We start from the raw sequence: 21,208 nt of genomic DNA, 5'->3' as shown, positions 1-21,208 counted from the left end.
GGTGTTTTACTCCAATACGTTTGTTTTTTGCGCACTGTAGCACATTTTTATTCCCTCATAAGTGCATACCCCATACCTACATCTAAATAGTGTACTATTTTGTACCTGTTAATCTGTCAAGGGCCTAGATACTGTGAAAGGACATCCAAATATACACACCTGCTGCTGTTCTAGACAAATACTGTTTTAAGCGTAGTGAAGCGTATTGCACTTCCCTCATATACGCACTAAGTATGTCAGGCGGGGAAGTGCCAGGACATACACAGACGGGTGGCAGAGGCCCAAATTCAGAAGGCAGAGGTCGCAGCAGACTAGGGGCGAGTTCAGCCATTATATGGTTTACTGATGCTGCTGGGCCTTGGAAATGACCTAGCTACCATAAATCTTCAATTTCAATTTTTAAATTAATCTTTTAATCTTCGGCATTGTGAAGCCCTATTGTCTACTCGTGGTGCCTACTATGGTCTTGTCAGGCTGTTGCCACCTCCAGACTGGGTTGTTCTGCCACTATATGGTCTCCACCTCTAGGCTCTGTCATTTTGCCACCATGTAACTCCTTGTTAGATTAAGTTTTGTGGTCATGCAGTATTAGTTCAAAGTAAACACCTGCACATTAAACTTAGGAATCTAATATAAATCTTAAATTTTAATTTAAAAAAAATCAATGTAATCTTTTCAAGACTGAGGCCCTATGGTCGTCTACGTTATATTACCTGTGGAATTATCACAAGAATCCAATGAAACAGCTTGGAGCGATAACAATGAACCATAACTGATTAAATTAAGCATTTGCGCTTTCATATTCGGGGAGGTGCTGAGAGGCAGGGGCTGGAATATGTGGTATCTTGCCGGGGGGAGGATCAGCAGCACGATGCTCACCAGAATGGGTACTCAAGAAATGTAAATACATTATAATTAAATTAAAGTAAAATTACATTAAAAATCTCTTTATTCTCTTCAATTTTGACACCATATGGTCTCCCTGCTGCCACATTGAAGCTCTGCAGCAGTGATTCTAATAGCAATGCCTGTAATTTGCATGTCATACTGAATAACAGTATTATTTCACTAACACAGCACACTCCCTATGTGTGTCAGGACAAGGCAAAGTGCTCTACATCCCTATTGAGGCTCTCTGTAGGCCAGAAATAGCCATTTTTAATAGCGATTCCTTGCGAATAAATTCGGTCCTTCTCCTTGTCAAATGTTCAGTAATATGGCTGTGAAATGTGATTGCTGTTAGAAGTATGGATATGAAGAAGCAGAATTGTCAGTGCACATGCCTGTAAATATTGAGGAACATCAATATCAACCTTTGGTGAACAGTTTTCTTTATCTATTTATAAGTAGACAGACTTGGTGATTGTTTCATAGGGAGCCACATAGAATGTGATATCCTATCAACACTGTAGGGGGATCTATTTAGACTGGTGTTTCATACACCAGTCTTAATGCAGAGATGTGCTAAATTTACCCAAGCAAATATCTGCCCAATACAAGCATCCATCAATTATATACAAGTCATTCAGTAATCTTGAAAGAAACCTTTATTGGCAATGAACTGCTGCAGAATGATCATTGGATTGTTCCTGTATCTGTGGTGAAACGGGGGTGTAAGGAAGTCCTAATCACTTTTTGATGCCAGGGCACCATTAGCCTACACACTGTCCGAGGTGGAGACAGCTTCTCCTGGGCCAGACACGGGGAGTAAAGAAACACACCGACGTTGGGTTACAGATAGCAGCCTTTTACTGAGCAAGGTGCAGATGTTATTACACACAGTCTGAAGCAGAGTAGAAGGGGTGTAACCCTTGTGTAACCCTTTGGGAGCCCAGTTGCCTTGTTGGGACTTATAGTGCTTTTCACCCACTTGGAATAATACTGACTTGAGATAAGAAACTATAGATTCTCAACGCTGACTAGGGTTCTGACAAGGTCCAACTACTTTCTCTGCCAGAGCTTGACTTTCCTCTGTACAGGGGATCACTTGCAGAATGGCTGGTAGAGTTTAGAAGAGATATTTCCATAGGCTTCCTCAGAGTTCTCCACACAGATCAGCACCATAAGAACTGGTCTTAGACTGGGGCAACTGCTCCCCCTCCCTGTACTATATATCTGACAATTTAGGGGTTCCCATTGGGCACGCCGGGTCATCTGGTTTACACGGCTCCTTGCTCTTAAAGGTACAACACACATAAATAACATATTATACATTGCATATAGTAAACATAAATGAGTATATAATAAAGTGCTTTAATATATTAACTTGCTGGGGACGGAGGGCGTACCCTCCGCATTTCTGATCACCACAGCTCGCCGGGCGGTGATCGGAATGGGATGCCTGCAGAAATCATTCACCAGGCATCCCGTGCCAATGCCCAGGGGGGTCCTGAGACCCCCCATATTGGCGATCGCCGCAAATCACCGGTGAATTCACACCGGTGATTTGCGGAGATTCCGGGTCATACGGGTCTCCGGTGACCTGGTGACCCAGAAAATAAAGGGGATCAGGGTTGTCCAAGACACCCATGATCCCCCTGAAGGGATAGGAGTGAGGTGGCAGGGGTGCCACCCCTTCTATGCCTGCTATTGGTCATTCAGAAGCGACGACCAATAGCAGATCGGGGGTGGGGGGGGGTTAACGTTCGGTTACCCCGTTCTGCCCATCCACAGTAGGCTGGGCAGAACGGGGAAACCAACAGGGACCGGCGCCAAGGGTCCAGTTACCTATCGGTGGCGGCAGCGGGCGATGATCGGCGGCGGCAGCGGATGATGAGCGGCGGCAGCAGAGGACGGTGATTCGGCTCCCTGGATCCTACGGAAGACGGTGAGTTGCCTAGCAACATCTGTAGGGCTACAGTCTGAGACCACTGTAGAGTGGTCTCTAAACTGTGGCCCCTCAGATCTTGCATAACTACAACTCTGTCACTGAACAAACACAATTGGCTAACAGGCAATTGCGTAAACTGGATCCTATCATAACCTAACTACACCAAAAGAAGAAGATACCAGTAAACTTATTTGAATACAAAAAATAGTGGATAAGCTTTATTGAAGTGCATTATAAAATCATACATAAAATACAAGGTACTATACAGATGAAGGCTACAGAAAAAAGGTAGTGATACTAAATCCACGATGGTAGAAAATACAGACGGCAGGGATACAGTCCACAGATGTCAAATTGCAACATGCCCATAGGTAATAAAAAATAAATAATAAATAGTATAACATACATATTATGAAGGTATAAAGCTGATATATGTCCTCAAAGGGGCTATGGGTAAAGTGCAAATAACAAATAGTAAGGCACCTAGCCCTATTCAGAGGTTAGTCAGCAGCAATAGATAAGAGCATAAAGGACAGCATAAAATAACATAACAAATACCTGCCATACACCAAAAGGGGAGATCACTACCTGTACCCCAACGCGCGTTTCGCGTATGGGCTTCGTCAGGGGGCGCCCCCTGACGAAGCCCATACGCGAAACGCGCGTTGGGGTACAGGTAGTGATCTCCCCTTTTGGTGTATGGCAGGTATTTGTTATGTTATTTTATGCTGTCCTTTATGCTCTTATCTATTGCTGCTGACTAACCTCTGAATAGGGCTAGGTGCCTTACTATTTGTTATTTGCACTTTACCCATAGCCCCTTTGAGGACATATATCAGCTTTATACCTTCATAATATGTATGTTATACTATTTATTATTTATTTTTTATTACCTATGGGCATGTTGCAATTTGACATCTGTGGACTGTATCCCTGCCGTCTGTATTTTCTACCATCGTGGATTTAGTATCACTACCTTTTTTCTGTAGCCTTCATCTGTATAGTACCTTGTATTTTATGTATGATTTTATAATGCACTTCAATAAAGCTTATCCACTATTTTTTGTATTCAAATAAGTTTACTGGTATCTTCTTCTTTTGGTGTAGATAACTACAACTCCCAGCATGCCCAAACAGCTGTCTCAGCATGGTGGGAGTTGTAGTCGCGTACCTCCAGCTGTTGCATAACTACATCTCCCAGCATACCCTTCGGCGATCAGTACATGCTGGGAGTTGTAGTTTTGCAAAAGCTAGAGGCACACTGGTTGGAAAATACTGAGTTAGGTAACAGAACCTAACTGAAGGTTTTCCAACCAGTGTGCCTCCAGCTGTTGCAAAAGTACAACTTCCATCATGTACTGTCTGTCAGTGCATGCTAGGAGTTGTAGTTTTGAAACAGTTGGAGGTTTGCGCCCCCTCCATGTGAATGTACAGGGTACATTCACACGGGTGGGTTTACAGTGAGTTTCCTGCTTCAAGTTTCCCGCAGCGCAAACTCCTAGCGGGAAACTCACCGTAAACCCCCGCCAGTGCGAATGTACCCTAAAAACCCTACACTACATTACACTACCACAAAATAAAGGGTAAAATGCTACATATACACCCCTTACATTGCCCCCCCCCCAAATAAATATGAAAACGTATCGTACGGCAGTGTTTCCAAAATGGAGCCTCCAGCTGTTGCAAAACAACAACTCCCAGCATTTCCGGACAGCCACTGACTGTCCAGGCATGCTGGGAGTTTATCAACAGCTGGAGGCACCCTGTTTGGCAATCACTGGCATAATATACCCCTATGTCCTATCCTATGCAATCCCTAATTTAGTCCTCAAATGTGCATGGCGCATTTCCGTACTCGTGAGCAATTGCTCTACAAATTTTGGGGGCTTTTTCTCCTTTCATCCCTTATGAAAAGGAAAAGTTGGGGTCTACACCAGCCTGTTAGTGTAAAAAAAAAAATAATAATTTACACTAACATGCTGTTGTTGCCCTATACTTTTTATTTTCAAAAGAGGTAAAAGGAAAAAAAGACCCCAAAATTTGTAACGCAATTTCTCCTGAGAACGGAAATCCCCCATTTGGGGCCTAAAATGCTCTGTGGACGCACAACAAGGGTCAGAAGGGAAAATAGGAAAAAAGCCCCCCAAAATTTGTAACCCCATTTCTTCTGAGTAAGAACATACCCCATGTGTGGATGTAAAGTGCTCTGCAGGTGTACTACAATGCTCAGAAGAGAAGGAGCACCACTGGGCTTTTAAGAATCAAACAAAGATGCTTTATTGATATGCTTACACATTACAGACAAGTAAAAGCACTGATAGACTGCGACGCATATTAGGATAATGAGCAGAAGACAACGACTGCGATAGACTGTGACGCATATTAGGACAATGAGCAGAAGACAACCACGGTTCCCACAAACGATCAAAAAAGGACACAGTATCATCTCTAATAGCAGATAACTTTTCGTTGAGCATAATGAGGTTAACTCTGTCCACCACCTTTTCAAAGGCAAAGGAGGATTTCTTCCATTGTGATGCTATATAGATCCTAGTAGCCATAAATATAAATTGAGCAAGACGAAAGTTACTAAAGGTCATTCTCCTTGGCTTATTACCAAGCAAGCAAAAAGCCGGCGTGTGTGGCACATAAGTATTCAAAAGGGAGCTTAAAAGATCTAAGACAGTTGTCCATAGGCCCACCACCACTGGTGGCAACCCCACCATATATGATACATGGTTCCCCGTTGACCGCACCCACGGAAACATAGAGGGGAAACTTCAGGGTAAATCGAGTGGAGTCACGAGGGAACCATGTATACACGGTGCAGAACCTTCAATGCTGTCTCCATCAATGTCACTTGCCAACTCCCCTTCCCCAAAACCAAACAGCCCTCCCTCCATTTAGGCAGAGACAGGGTCTGGTGTAAGTCCGTTTCCCATGCAACCATAAAAGGCAGTTTCTGATCAGTAGGGGGATCATTAATATGAGCATACAATAAGGAGAGAAGCCCGATATCCAGGGGTCTATAGAGAATAAAGGCTTCATACATAGTAGGCTGTAGGGTAGATGTGCTACCAAGAACAGTACGATAATAGGAGAATATCTGATGGGCCCTGAAGGATTCACTGTCAGGCATGTCATATCTTTGTTTGAGAGACGATAGCGTGTGGAGCAAGCGGTGGTCAAAAAAGTCATACAATCGCAAAAGTTTATTATCAATCCACCCATGGAAAGGGGATGGAGCAAGGCCAGGTAAGAAAAGAGGGTTGCAAAGAAAAGGTGTCAGAGGAGAAGCTGAAGATTGCAAGTGGAATTTGAAACGAACCAGAACTAGAGAGATAATGAATAGAGGGCAATCTGCGCCGACGTAGGGACCAGCGTAGCTATAGGGCATGAAGTCCACATCAAGGATGCATATCAATAGGGGGACAAAAAGGTTTCCTCTAGTCTCGACCAGCGAGGCGCTCTATCCAGAGCGTTCACCAACGCTAGTTGTGCCAATCTTGCAGCATAATAGTACTTAAGAAAATTGGGCACCTAAAGGCCACCAGATTTCCTATTATAATGTATGATTCGCCTGGAAATACGCGGTCGTTTGTTCGACCAGATATAATTAAAGGTGTCCCTTTGTAAAGCAAGCAAGTCACACTTTACTACAGGAATAGGCAGTGACCTAAACAAGTACAATAACCCAGGTAGGACCACCATTTTTATCACATTCACTCTACCCAACCAAGAAATGTAGGGATAATTCCATTTGGTCAAATCAGATCTAATTGATCTATAAAGAGGAACAGAGTTAGTGCTATACAATGATGATATGGACGGAGTAAGTTTTATGCCCAAATATGGTAGACCTGCATTAGCATTTTTAAAGTGAAATGTTTGCTCAATGGTGTGTTGCAAGGACATGGAAACATTACAATACAAACTTTCAGATTTAGTAACATTAACCCTCAACCCCGACTGCATAGCAAAGGAGTCCAACACCTTAAAAAGATTGGGGAGAGAGATTAGAGGATTTGTAAGGGTTAACAATAAATCGTCAGCAAACAGATTTACTTTGTATTCTGAAGATCCGATAGTAGTACCCGATATATCAGGATGTTCACTAATCATCTGCGCTAGCGATTCCATAATTAATGCAAAAAGGGTCGGGGATAAGGGGCAACCCTGACGGGTACCACGGCCTATAGGAATCGGTTGGGGAGAAGTAGATGGCAACTTCAGATACGCAGTCGGGGTTGAGTATAGAAGGTGCAAAAGGGAGACAAACGGACCTGAGAAGCCAAACTTGTGTAGAGTGGTGAATAGAATAGGCCATGATACACAATCAAAAGCCTTCTCTATATCTAAGGCTACAACAATGAGAGGGGTATTAGTTGTCCCCGCCCACTAAGCCATTGGGCTTTTAGAGAGAAAATTTGTCCGGAATTGAAGGCCATGTGTGTTTACACAGCCCCCATAGTGCCAGAACAGCGGAACCCCCCACATGTGACCCCGTTTTGGAAATGACACCCCTCATGGAATTTAATAAGGGGTACATTGAGCATTTACGCCCCACAGGTGTCTGACAGATTTTTGGAACAGTAGTCCGTGAAAATGAAAAATTTTATTTTTCATTTGCACAGTCCACTGTTTCAAAGATCTGTCAAACGCCAGTGCGGTGTAAATACTGACTACATCCCTGATTAAATTCTGTGAGGGGTGTAGTTTCCAAAATGGGGTCACATGTGGGTGGGGGGGGGGGGTGTGGGTTCACTGTTCTGGCACCACTGGGGGGGGGGCTTTGTAAACGCACATGGCTCCTGACTTCAATTCCCTAGACATCTTATCCCCTATCCAAAGTATAGGGGTTAAAATGACTAATCGTGAAGGGTCCGGCCCCCTCCATTTAAGTTTGTGGGAGATATATAAAGGTAACGTGAAGGCTATGGTCACTCGTAATCCGGCATGGAGCAGAATTTGCTGGGGTGTGGGGCCTGGGATTGTGGGGGGGCCTAGCAGCCGGACCCTCCACTATCAGACATCTTATCACCTATCCTTTGGATAGGGGATATAATGCATAGGGGCAGAGTACCCCTTTAATATTTGCACAGGCTTCTTACTATTTTTGATGAATCTTTGCCTGTATTTGTAGCACCCTCTGAAATCAAAAACTTTTTTTTTTTTTTCAATATTCACCCAATCCTCTGGCATAAATTAAGTCACGGCCCTTCCCGTTAAACCCCTTTTACGTTTCTAACACTTTTTTCTTGTCTCTTCCATGGTTGTAATCTGTTGGTGAAATGTGAATATTTGTTTAATATTCATTTCTGGTTTATAAAATCTAGTTGTAAGGATAACTTATGTTTTATTTGTTAGTATCCATTGTCAGTGCACTCATATAATGTCTATTATAGTAAAGCTCTAGGGGAGATCAAGTTTGTACAGAGGAACAATGGAGCATTTCCCATAGCAACCAACTATGAATTAACACATGTGGAATTATAGACATAACAAAAAGTGTGAAACAACTGAAAATATGTCATATTCTAGGTTCTTCAAAGTAGCCATATTTTGCTTTGATTACTGCTTTGCACACTCATTCTCTTGATGAGCTTCAAGAGTTAGTCACCTGAAATGGTCTTCCAACAGTCTTGAAGGAGTTCCCAGAGATGCTTAGCACTTGTTGGCCCTTTTTGCCTTCACTCTGCTGTCCAGCTCACCCCAAACCATCTCGATTGGGTTCAGGTCCGGTGACTGTGAGGCCAGGTCATCTGGCGCAGCACCCCATCACTCTACCTCTTGGTCAAATAGCCCTTAGGCTGGGTTCACACCACGATTTCTTAAATACAGTTCCCGTATACGGTTTGGAGGAGGGGGGCGGGGCTTAACCGCAGCCTCCGGTCGGCATAGTTTTCGGCCATATGCGGTTTCCCGACCGCAGGCAAAAACGTGGTCGACCACGTTTTTGTCTGCGGTCGGGAAACCGCATACGGCCGAAAACTAAGACGACCGGAGGCTGCGGTTCACTCCGGTCGGCTCATAGACTTGTATTAAATACGGTTCCCGAATACGGCTGAGTGCGGGCGCCGCGCTTAAGCCCCCTCCTCCAAACCGTATAAAACGTGGTGTGAACCCAGCCTTACACAGCCTGGAGGTGTTTGGGGTCATTGTCCTGTTGAAAATTAAATGATGGTCCAACTAAACGCAAACCGGATGGAATAGCATGCCACTGCAAGATGCTGGTTCAGTATGCCTTCAATTTTGAATAAATCCCCAACAGTGTCACCAGCAAAGCACCGCCACACCATCACACCTCCTCCTCCACACCAGCACACCTGTGAAGTGAAAACCATTTCAGGTGACTACCTCTTGAATCTCAACAAGAGAATGCCAAGAGTGTGCAAAGCAGTAATCAAAGCAAAAGGTGGCTACTTTGAAGAACCTAGAATATGACATATTTTCAGTTGTTTCACACTTTTTTGTTATCTATAATTCCACGTGTTAATTCATAGTTTTGATGCCTTCAGTGTGAATCTACATTTTTCATAGTCATGAAAATAAAGAAAACTCTGAATGAGAAGGTGTGTCCAAACTTTTGGTCTGTACTGTATATATATAGTCCCAGTGTTCTTAGGTTTCATACCAGTGATGTCTAAAGTATAATACCAAGGTTCCTAAAGGTTCCCGTTGCTCCATAAAATATGGTAAAACCCCAAGTAAATAACTCAAAAAAACAATGAGGGACATAAATCGAAACCTGTACAAAGGCAAAGTTCCCCAGTTGACCATAGCAACCAATCAGCTTACTTCTAACATTCTTAACAAGGCCTCTGAAAAATGAAAGAAGCAATCTGATTGGTTGCTATGGGCAACTGGGCAACTTTGCCTCTGCACAAGTTTTGTTAAATCTCCCCCAATGTCCATGCCACTTTTTTTTAGGTTTTCTGAGCTGCTTTGTCGTTCTCAGCTGATGATAAATCTGTCAGGAAATCTCAGAACATGCTTAAAAGCAAAAGAAAACCCTATAAAAAGTGAAGGGTTTCAGTTTAGTAAATCTGGGCCAGTGTATGGCTTCTGCTTAGTACATAGGTTTAGTTTACATGACGTCCTAACATAGTTTTCCAGAGAAACTACATAAAGGGGCAGGGAATCCTCTTTAAGACAGGAGTCCCTAGTCCTGTACAGTAAGCAGTAATACTTTATGCATCACTGCTTATTGTTGTGCATCATCATTTACACTCTTCATGTTTGCTAGGCCAAGTGCTCTGCACTTGGGCCCAGGTATAGCGCTAAATCCAAATTGACCATTAAATTCAAACAGATTGAAGGACCGATTGGCATGAATGGATTCTGGGAGGGAACCTTATCTCTACTCACTACTATTAGACCAGATGTAAGAAGGTATGCTCATTCATATCAATGTCTCACCATTACTAGATAAATGGTTTATTGAATTTTCTGAAGAACCATGAATGAGATCTTTTACTTTGACATCAGAAAACTGTGGTGACATCACAAGTGTTGTTTCAGTCAGGAAAGAAGCTGTGACATCACCGTTGTGTTCTCCTCAGGTAACTCCTGTGACATCACAAGAAGGTATCATAAAAAGGGGAACTCCGGTGAAAAGCAGGTTTTTTTTTTCAAATCAACGGATTCTAAAAAGTTTAACAGATTTGTAAACTACTTCTAAAAAATCTTAATCCTTCCAGTACTTATGAGCTGCTATATACTACATAGGAAGTTGCGAAAATCTTCTCAGTCTGATCACAGTGCTCTTTGCTGACACCTCTGCACCTCTGGAACACCTCTGCACCTCTGGAACTTTCTGGAGCAGAAGAGGTTTGTTATGGGGATTTGCTCCTACTCTGGACAGTTCCTGACATGGACAGAGGTGTCAGCAGAGAGCACACTGGTCAGACTGGAAAGAACTACACAACTTTCTTTGTAGTATACAGCAGCTGATAAGTACTGGAAGGATTAAGATTTTTTTTATTAGAAGTAATTTACAAATCAGTTTAACTTTCTGGCACCAGTTGATTTGACAAAAATTGTTTTCCACCAGAGTAGCCCTTTAAGGAACGCTACTGTGACATTGTTGTAACCTGTTGTGACATCTCAGCCATGTTTTGTCTAACAAGTTGCTGTGACATCACAAGTGGGTTTCAGTAACATCAGTTACAATGTCAAAGTAAGGCAAACTGCTGTGACATCACAAAGTAAACTTCAGTCGAACTGGAGTGACTACTTGAGGGTTACACTCATTCCTTTCCATAACCAACAAATTCTGGTGAATTTCTGGCAGTAGCAAATTAAATAGCCCATATAGTGTACATTCTGGTTCTCTTGGTGCATACACTGAAGGTGTTCACATAGCAGGATGTGAACATAGCCTTAACTTTTTTTTCTTCTAAGAGCCGAGGAACGTGCTCTCGAATCACCCAAAGTGCAAGAAAAGGTGCAAAACGTGTTACACTAAAAAAACATGCACAAAGGATGCGGTCTATCCCAAGTCCGATAGGAGAGAGGCCCCCCAACAAACCTTACCCTTCGCCTCTGGACCAAAAGGTACCTGCGAGGTTCCAGGTTCGATGTCCCTTTTCGCTGAAGCTACTAAGGGACCATAAATGTTCCCAGCATCCCCCTTGGCATTAGCCAAGGTATCTGCCCACATAGCCGTTAACAGTCAGTACCCTGCCAATGCAGGAGTACCTGGGGTTTTTGAGGGGAGGTGAGGAACCTAATGGCCACACACACCTCCCCTAGAACAATAGGAGGGACACCCAGAAGGGCAACCGCATCCTAATACTCCTGTGGACACACAACACGTGAAAAGTGACACAGTGACAAAAAAGAAATAAATAAGTGAATGTACGCAGCTATACTTCCTGGATCTCCGGCTGGATCTATAAAAAAATTTCTGATCCTAGCCAGAAGGCCGGGAATCAAAAGGTGAGTGCCACAAGGTGAAGAGTTCATGGTACCAGTGCTTCAACTCAGTGAGCCAATACACCCAGTGAGTTTCAGCACCTCTGGGTCACCACTCCCCGAGGCACTAAAGTACCTCATCTCTAGACCCTCCTAGCCTCATGGCGAGACCGGGAGGGAAGGTCACATCGGGGAAGCCATAGAGCTGATTCCTCAGAACCAGCCCAGAACGCCCTGGTACACCTGTCCCCTCCATGCAGCACCCATCCTACATCAATTGCAGAGACTAGACCACTGATAAGAACAGATACTATACTTGATCTTAGCCAAAAGGCCAAGAAGGTCTCTCTTCAAAATGTTTGCAGTTTGAAGAGAACATGAGCATAGCCTTAGCTTTCACTTACACGAAATGTCAATCGTCTACTATTCTGTGTTAATTTATGCATAGACATTGTGTATGTGTATTACATACTGCCACACCAGAGATAATCTGTAATACAAAGAAAACAAAAACACTCATGGATGTAGATGATACAAAGGATTTAATCATGAGCAGGAAATAAATGCTCAACTTGTTCTTCAGCTACACATGTCAGCTTTAAATATATATGCACCCAGCAACATTAAATCCTCATACAATAGAATATCTAAAAGGAGTGGTCAGTAAACATCCTTTATACCATTGCACATGAATCACACCTATGCTAGTTATTATAGAATCAGCTATTATCTCTGCCTTGTAGAGGAGTAGAACCTATGGTATTTGGAAAAGCTATGGATGGGCTCCTCTGTAATAGTATTCATCCAAACACTATCCAGCATACAAGTCCTACTGATTTGATCATTTTAGGTTTAACTTCAATTACAGTAAATTAAGTAAATTAAGAACTGGCATGTCTTTATTTATTTTGTGCATTAACTTTTGCCAAAATTATTGTCTAATTTTGCGTTGTTGTCTGCACTTGCTTTGTCACTTTTCTTGTTGTACACTTCCAGGAGGCATGGTTAGGAGATTGGTTGGTGCGCTGCATTGATCATTGCCCAAATCTTTGTGCAAAATGACTTCAGTGATCAGCTGGTGTTGGAACAAGTTTGAGCTTTTAATCTTTTTTGCACTATCCAGGGGTTTGTAAGTGACCTATCCACTGAAGGCTATGAGGACAAAGCACTTGCTATCCACAAATATGTGTTTCACCCCTTGAGGACCAAGCCCATTTTGGCCTTAAGGATGACGCCAATTTTCGACTTTGTACTTTAATTTTTTCCTCCTCCCCCTCTAAAAATCATAACGCTTTCAATTTTGCACCTACAGATCCATATAAGGGCTTTTTCTTTTTGCATCACCAATTGTACTTTATAATGACATCACAAATGTTATAACATAATCTGCGGTGAAACAAAAAAAATATATTTGTAAGGTGAATTTAAAAAAATGCCATTTTGTAAATTTTGAGGGCTTCTGTTTCTACACAGTGCACTTTTCAGTTAAAATGACACCTTATCTTTATTCTGTAGGTTCATACAGTTACAAGGATACCCAATTATTGTAGGTTTTATTTTATTTTACTACTTAAAAAACATTATAACTACATGCACAAAATTAGTATGTTTAAAATTGTCATCTTCTGACCCCTATAACCCCCTAGGGCTATGTGAGGGCTCATTTTTTGCGCCATGATCAGTAGTTTATATCAATACTATTTTTGTTTTGATGGGACTTTTTGATTGCTTTTTATTCATTTTTTTATGGTATATGAAGTGGCCAAAAATGCACAACTTTGGACTTTGGTATAATGGTGTACACCATTGATTTTGGCAGTTTAGCTATTCTTATATTTTAATAATTCGGATATTTACGCACGCAGTGGTACCACATATGATTTTTATTTTATTATTTTATTTAAAAAATGGGAAAAGGAGGGGGACTCTAATTTTTATTAGGAAGGGGTTCATTCACTTTTATAAGATTTTTTATTTAACACTTTATTTTTTATTTTTTTTAGCCCCCATAGGGGGCTATAACATGTAATCTTTTGGTTGCATATACTAATCAATGCTATGCCATAGCATAGCATTGATCAGTGTTATCAGTGCTCTGCTGCTCTAGTCTGCATAGCTGGCTGGGAGCAGCAGAAGAGCGATTGGATGGCAAGGAGGTAGGTAAGGGCCCTTCTGCCATCCTCTCAGTTGATCAGGGCATCGCAGTTTCATCGCGTTGGTCCCGATCAGCTCCACTGAGCTACCGGGACACTTTTACTTTCGTTTTAGATGCCGCAATCAACTTTGACGGGACCATGGTCTACAGGCACGCCCTTCGTCCTCAAGTAGCGGGACACAAGGGTGTACCTGTATGCCCTTGGTCCCCAACAGGTTAAAGCCCAACTCTAACCAAACCCTTTGCTCATACCCATAGATACAATTATAAATAACATTTATATTCCACTTTGCAAATAGACATTTTAACGTATTTGTCTTTATAAATACTTTTTTTTTGAACATTGTAAATATTATTAGAATAAGCCTCAGGTTACTTCCTAATGCAAACATTTAGGGTGGGTTCACATTACGATTTTACCATTCTACTTTTTCTCCCAATTTTTTATTTTCAAATCGTACAAAATTGTATGCCAAGCCGTATCCATTGACTTCCATTGAGTAATAGTATCCAACACTTGCATCAGTTTTTATTTGCATCCCATTTTGCATGATTTTATGTCGGGGGTAAAATCGTGGTTGACCATGATTTTGTGCTCAGATTTAAAATAGGATTGAAACCGTGTACGATTTTTAGATTATCATGGTCTATGTAAATCCTATTGAATCGTGTGACTGAACATGTGACTAAATCATATTTAATTTCTTCGTATTTATTGCACACAATTTTTTTTGCATATGCACAGTAGCCCCTGAATACTCTGTGCTTTTTGATGAATGTCATCTAATGTTTAGGCATGACTTTTGGAGGGCCGAGGTTGCACAGATTTGCGCAACAGGTGTTCAAAATACACTTTGCTGGTGTATCATGATAAATAGTCAAATTTGTACACCCGGCGTGTATGTATTTGGTAAATAGTTTCTCAAAATTGTGCAACAGGTGTAAATGATATGTAGCAGATCTATCATTGTGCAAATAGGGCGCAATGCACAAACATGCCAAGTGGGACCATTTGTTTTCATAATTTATGACCAACAATATGGGGGGGACAGGTGCTGGAATCAGGAGATGATAGTGAAGTGTTAGGCCCCAGTCGTGAACCCGCCCCTGTCCCTTACTTTTCCCTCAGTGCCTCCATCATCCCAACCCCGCAAGTTGGAGCTGTTGCACACAGTTACAGTATCCTCGTGTGGGCCAAAATGCTGCTGAATCAAATATGCTTAAAGGGGTTATCCACCATTAGGTGATTTTAGTACGTACCTGGCAGACAGTAATGGACATGCTTAGGAAGGATCTGCGCTTGTCTTTGGGCTAAATGGCTATATTGTGAGATTACCATAATACTGTGTTTAGCTTTTAGTGAACTGGTATTTCCTGTTTTACTTTTCTTTTTTTTTTACTACAAATCCCACAATTCCATTTTCCTCCCTCCCACACATCAGCCACCCCACCCATTGAAACAAAAGACCAAAATATATTGGCAAATAAGGGACTTGATAACGATCTCCATATTGTTTTACGTTGCCAAGAAAAACCAAGAACAAATCTGTCATAATTTATTCTACCACAATCTTTCATTGCACCTGTTAGGTCCAGGACATTGTGTTTCCTACTGAGACATGTCGCACCTGCATGGCGTGTCCCTTTATTGGCATAAAACATTTTTCAGAATGATAAAACCATTTTTTATGTGAAAATACGTAGGATTCCTAGACACGAGAACTGCCATTACATAATCTAGCAAAATTTTACTTTTTTTCTTTCTTTTTTGTAATATAGGGCAGATTTCTGGCAGATTTTTTTCAAAAATGTTTCGAACTGTTCAATTCATCTGCATGAGATTTGCAGAATACCAAGTGCTTGGTACAGAAATAACCTCATTCCGATGTATGAAAAGATTTTCAATGCTATATTTTCTGAAACAAATGCATGAAATGCCCCCACAGGGTTTATGTTGGTTTGCTCTGGTACATATACAATAAAGTATATACTTAATTTACTGTATATCTAATTCATGGTTTTACTGAATATACAGAGATGTAGCTAAGTTGAATTTGTCACTTTAGAAGTTATAAATATATTTTAGGGTTATCTGCTGCTTTGTGCAAAACCAGACTATTCTTTTGCAATGAGCTATGCCAAAAATGTCAAACACATCCCTTCCTGATACAATGGACACATTGAGCCCCATTATTCCTGCATGTATGAAAGATATAGTAGCTTTACTAACAGTTCTAGCTCCTAGGAAGGTATTGGTTTAAAGGCATGTATAATACCTATACCTTTATACATGTACATATATTGCAAAATCCATGTGATATATCATTTATTTATATAGGACTACAGGGGATGCTTCTTAACCATTAAGCTTTGTAGGTTACCGTTATAAGACTTCAGTTCTGATACAATACAAATGTTTAAAAAAAGGTCAGAAACATTTATATAAACTTCATCCAAAAAGCTCTGAGACCACTTGACCAATACTCTATCTGTACAAGCTCTCTACATATGATACATCATCTATGAAACACCTTCCTCATGAAGTTTTATCACCCCATACATAACTCACCTTAATGAAATGTGCTGTAGAGATCTCCTTGATGGCCGGAGTAGGTGCCTTTCACTTACATTGCCTTTTGTCCCAGTTGTGTACTTGGACTGCTTCTTAATGCCTTCCCCCTGACACATTTCCGAGAAAGGCCCCAGACGTTTGGTTGCTTTGTTGAGTTCCTCTTCATTTCCTTGGACATGAAAGCTCTTATTATAAACTGAATTCAATGGTGTGAAGGAAATCTAACAGGGTGGAATGTGATTCACAATATCTGCACTTGTAAACCAACACAAACCTCACATAGAGTTAAGTAGTGTAAGTGCAGAATTGCTTTGTGGATCAGCCCATCTCTACGTGCCTTGGCACTCAAGTGAGGGAAAGAATGCCCAATGAAGAGCGGGACTGTCCTCATTCCATAACAACATGTTCTGTTTTCCTACTTCACTTCCTAGATAGTTAATTGACCAGAAATGTTTACTAATGCTAAGTGGTACATGATGTCAAAAACTGAGCCCGTAGTTATTATTATTAGGTAATGTGTAGAGTCTAAAAAAGTATAAGTGTAAGATGTTGGGGGCAGTGTATACTATACTATTGCTGGAAGAGGCTTTAAACTGTGTACAATTGCCTCGGCAACAGTACCACCAATTTACCAAATGCAACTCCCACCATCAGATGACAGAAGACAAGAATGACAGCAACAGTAGGGGTACCCTTTAAGGAAAATGTTTCACTTTTGGACATACACACATATACAAACACATTGGGGCACCTATACTATAAACCCCCAGGCACTTGTAGGAAATCTTTAAAAGCTATAGGGCTTCCTAGCATTGCCCCTGAGCTCTGAGCTCAAAAGCCCGTATAGAGAATGAATGTGTGATAACCATGGGGACAATGAAGGTTATTCTGGGAGTAGAAGTGCCTTAGTAGTTACGTCACCTGGCAGGGTGGTGTAGTTAACCTGGTTTTCCTTGTGAACCCTACTATCTTTTTGTCAGTTGAGTTGATCCCATAGTGCAAAGTGCAGGAATAAGAACTGTGGACAATAGGATTCCCTGAAACAACTTTACAGAACTTTTTGTGCAAAGCAAAGATAATACATGAAGATTGTTTGGGTGATCTTAATAATGAGATATCTGTTCACACTTCAAAGAGGGTGGTGTATCACAGGTATTTCCCATTTTAAACACTGCAAGACAATGGCCTAATCGGCTGCTGGAGGCGGGAGGCTGGCTTGCGCAACTTTCCCTGCCTCATCAATATTCTGCCCCAGCCCAAGGGGATGGGGTAGACCGAGGTGGGAAGATTTATCATGGGCTGAGAGAAGAGTGAGGTGGAAGAAAACACATCAGTGCAGAGGCAGAGAGGATGCATGGCAGCACTGAAGTGCAGGGTGGACAAGCAGCTTATTGCTGCTGAGGCATCAGGAGACTGAGAAAGCTGGGTGTCATGTAGTATCCAGCTTTTTCAGTCCCCTGAAGAGATCCAATATGGCTGCTTTTGGCAGACAGATGCAGATAATAGTAAGACAGTGAAAGGAAATGGAGCAGGCGGAAAAGGAGATTATTGTTGGATGAGAGAAGAGTGAGAGGGGGAGAGAACATATCAGTGCGGGGCAGGAAAAGGACATGTCAGCATTCAAATGCAAGGAAAGTTAGCAGCCTATTACTGCTGAGTCTTCAGGAATCTGGGAAAGCTGGGTTACTTTCAGTAAACATGCCAACCAGCTTTCCCAGGCTCCTGAAGAGTCCCAAAATGTCTGCTTTACCAGGCAGATATTGTCTTCAGTAGACTGAGAAAGCTGGGGAAGTACTGTGAGCCCTGCACTAAGAACTGCATGCCATCCAACTTTCCCAGTCTCCTGAAAAGGTCCAATCTGGCTGCTTTACCAGAAAAATATTCTCTTCAGCAGATTGGGAAAGTTTACTGACAGAAGTACACAGTGCAACTGTTAACAACTATTATATATAAATGGGCTGAGTCCCCTTCAAAAACTTTTAACACGTCAGAGGCATGATTGGTGGTGGGGGGTGGGGTCTGGGTGACTAGACCCCCATCGATTGATAGAAGGAACTTCAGAAATTCATGCTAAGTGTGTTCTCTCCCAGTTGTGTCCACAGGATCCACATTATATATTGTATTTCATACCGTACCTAGTGTGGTGGTCCCCAAAGTCAGAGTAACTACGCTCAGGTAGGGTCCCCCAGGTGGGACAGCCCCCAGTCGCCTCTTCTCTACTCTAATTCTATGCTGTTGATACATGTATATATTTAATAATAATGTATATTTAATATTATGTATAGTACTTGCTTTGTTTAGCGTCGCAGGACCTTCGGTCATGTGACTGTGTTAATATCCTCTATGGTATGTTGGAGGACCTTTGGAGATCCTTGGGTCACATGTTACCCATAATCCTTTGTAATGGTGATTGACACAAGTATTGGACCAATTAGCACTAGTCCAGCCCCTGCCCATATAAGGGAGCTGTAGCCAATTATCGCTCTCTTGGGTTGCTGCTCTCGTGGATGCCGGACTAGCAGGACGGATCTGCGAAACTTGCAAAGACACGCTAGGCCTGAAAACCTACCGGCCTCAGCGGAACTTAAACCCTGAGTTCTAAACTACCCCAGCTAAAGCTAGCGTGACTACTGGACCGCAACTAAATCCCCTAAATCCAGTGAAACAGCGCATATTATCCTAAAGACTCTAAATTGCTAAAGTCCCAACCTTTGTCAATCTCCAAAGCTTGCATGTATAGCAACTGTTACAGTTATGAAGCTTGCATAAAATATTCAGTAAAAGTTACAACTGTTTCAGAAAACTCTCCGGTTGTGGACATTCCATTATTATCTACCTCCCTATCACTCTTGGGAAGGGTGGAGGTACGACAAGCATTACTGAGGAGCCCTCACCCTGGCATCACAAATAGCAAGGGTTAACAAGCACCCTTTAGTCACTGCACAGCTACACTCCCCATATCCTACTCCACCAGGCTATCACATAGCTTTTTGGCGTCATGAACAGGATTCGGGTGTGGGCCTACAGCTGTGGCCACCAAGTAAAGTGTACTCCCCCTATGTAAAAGACTGTATTAAGGTGTTACGAAGCACCATCCAAGAGTACGTATTTGTGTGTATGGTGCCGCGTGCAGAGAGCACACGCGAAAAGTAAGGAGGGAGGCGAAAATGTATTTGCTTTGACAATGTGTAAAGTGAGAAGTGAATGTATACTATGATCTTCTGGTCCGGTCAGCAATGCAAGAGTTAACCCGCTGCTGGAAAAGCGTGCGAAGAAAGCCTGTACTGCGCCACTACCCGCCCCTGGGCGTGGCTACCAAGTAAATGTGTCGCAGCCAAAGGGAACTTAAATTCACTGCTTTTGTTTCCGGGGGCACCGATGACGTCATTCCGGCCAGAAGACTTTTTGGAGAAGCCCAATATAAAAGGAGCCCTGCACAGCGACCTCTTCAGTCTGCACAAAGGAGAGCCGGGAAGGTACAGACATGGCGGAGAGCAGCATTCCACATGGCGTGCACACCAAGATGGCACCGGAACAAAGGAAAGTTGCGGCGGTCGCAGCCCAACTGTTCCATGATCTTGCCTATCGTCTGCAGCAGTTATCGCTGGATGAAGAGGGGGCCTGCAATCTTCCCCCACTGCCCAATGATGACGACGACTGGCCGGATACCCCTCCATGGGAAGTCGCTGAGATCCCTCACCGGTGAGACTGTCCCCTCACCACCGGACATGGAGTTCGTGGGCTGAGATCCTGACGGAGGAATCCTCTGTAAGTACACCATCAGAGGCTGCCTTTTCTTCCTCCACCAGTCCTGAGCCAGAAATACCCATGTCTGCTTTGCAGAGTGCACAACCGTGCTCACCAACAGCCGATTTGATGGAAAAGTTAAAGGCCCGACACAGAGAACTTTATGCTCCTAAGCACATTCATCTGCCTCATGAGGAGATGATCCGCTATCAAGAAAACACCAAAGAGCTGGAGGCACTCTTCATCCACATGTGGGATCATCCCCGAGAAGGGGAGAAGCCCTTGGAACGTCGTAGAGCAACAGTGGCCAAGTTCGACAAGGTTAGAGGTTATGGTACCCTCATTGATTGCCAGACCGGCTATACCATCCTCATAAACCGGCAAGCTGTACAGAGGTCATATCTCCACAAAAAGTTCCATTCCTTGGAGGTGGGTGAGATAGTGGAGTACACCCCCGTCCGGGGGCCTGCGAGGAGAGTGGGCTGCCACAGTCACCAGACCAGCCGATCCAACCCAGCTTCCTTTCAAGTACTTTCCTGCTAATGATTTGGAGGTGGACCCCTTCCAGCTGAGGCCGAAATGGCCTGCTACTGATGCCTCCACCTACGAACCCAAGGAGGAATTACTACAGCAGCAGCCACTTCCTTCTACCTTCAGCAAAGTACCCAGGCCTACGCCTATTAAGGAGGTTTGGCCTACCCAGCGGGTACCAACCTATGTACCTAGGCCTACTCCCAACGCAGAGGTTTGGCCTGCCCATCAGGTACCAACGAAAGTGCTGCGGCCCACTCCCGACGAGGAGGTGGTGCCGAATCAACCAGCACAAACTGTTAATCTCAATCCTACAGTGTCACACTCTACCCTTACTAATGTGGTGTGGGAGAGCCACATTAACTCTTTGCCTGCTCGTGATCCTGAGAGGGGTAGAGGCTCTAGGCGAGGAGCAGGACGTCACCGTCAGAGTTTCGTCTGAACTGTAACGCTTTTC

At 42.9% G+C, this 21,208-nt stretch overlaps 1 protein-coding gene and 1 pseudogene across 2 annotated transcripts in view; both read right to left on the bottom strand.

Annotated features, from left to right (window-relative positions):
• The window catches only part of SLC13A5 (solute carrier family 13 member 5), a 124,092-nt gene extending 107,339 nt beyond the window's left edge, over positions 1–16,753 (bottom strand). Inside the window, exon 1 of one of the 2 annotated variants that reach the window (XM_056558409.1) lies at positions 16,471–16,753. The gene's annotated coding sequence lies outside the window, so the exon portion shown is untranslated. The remainder of the gene's footprint in view (positions 1–16,470) is intronic. The other variant, XM_056558410.1, reaches the window with a different exon arrangement.
• Positions 11,920–12,092, bottom strand: LOC130359924 (U2 spliceosomal RNA; annotated as a pseudogene).
• Positions 16,754–21,208: the final 4,455 nt, after the last annotated feature.

This window comes from Hyla sarda, chromosome 2, assembly GCF_029499605.1.
Source record: "Hyla sarda isolate aHylSar1 chromosome 2, aHylSar1.hap1, whole genome shotgun sequence".
Taxonomy (NCBI): Eukaryota; Metazoa; Chordata; class Amphibia; order Anura; family Hylidae; genus Hyla; species Hyla sarda.
Note: the sequence above shows the minus strand (reverse complement) of the source record. Positions and strands in the feature narration are given on the sequence as shown.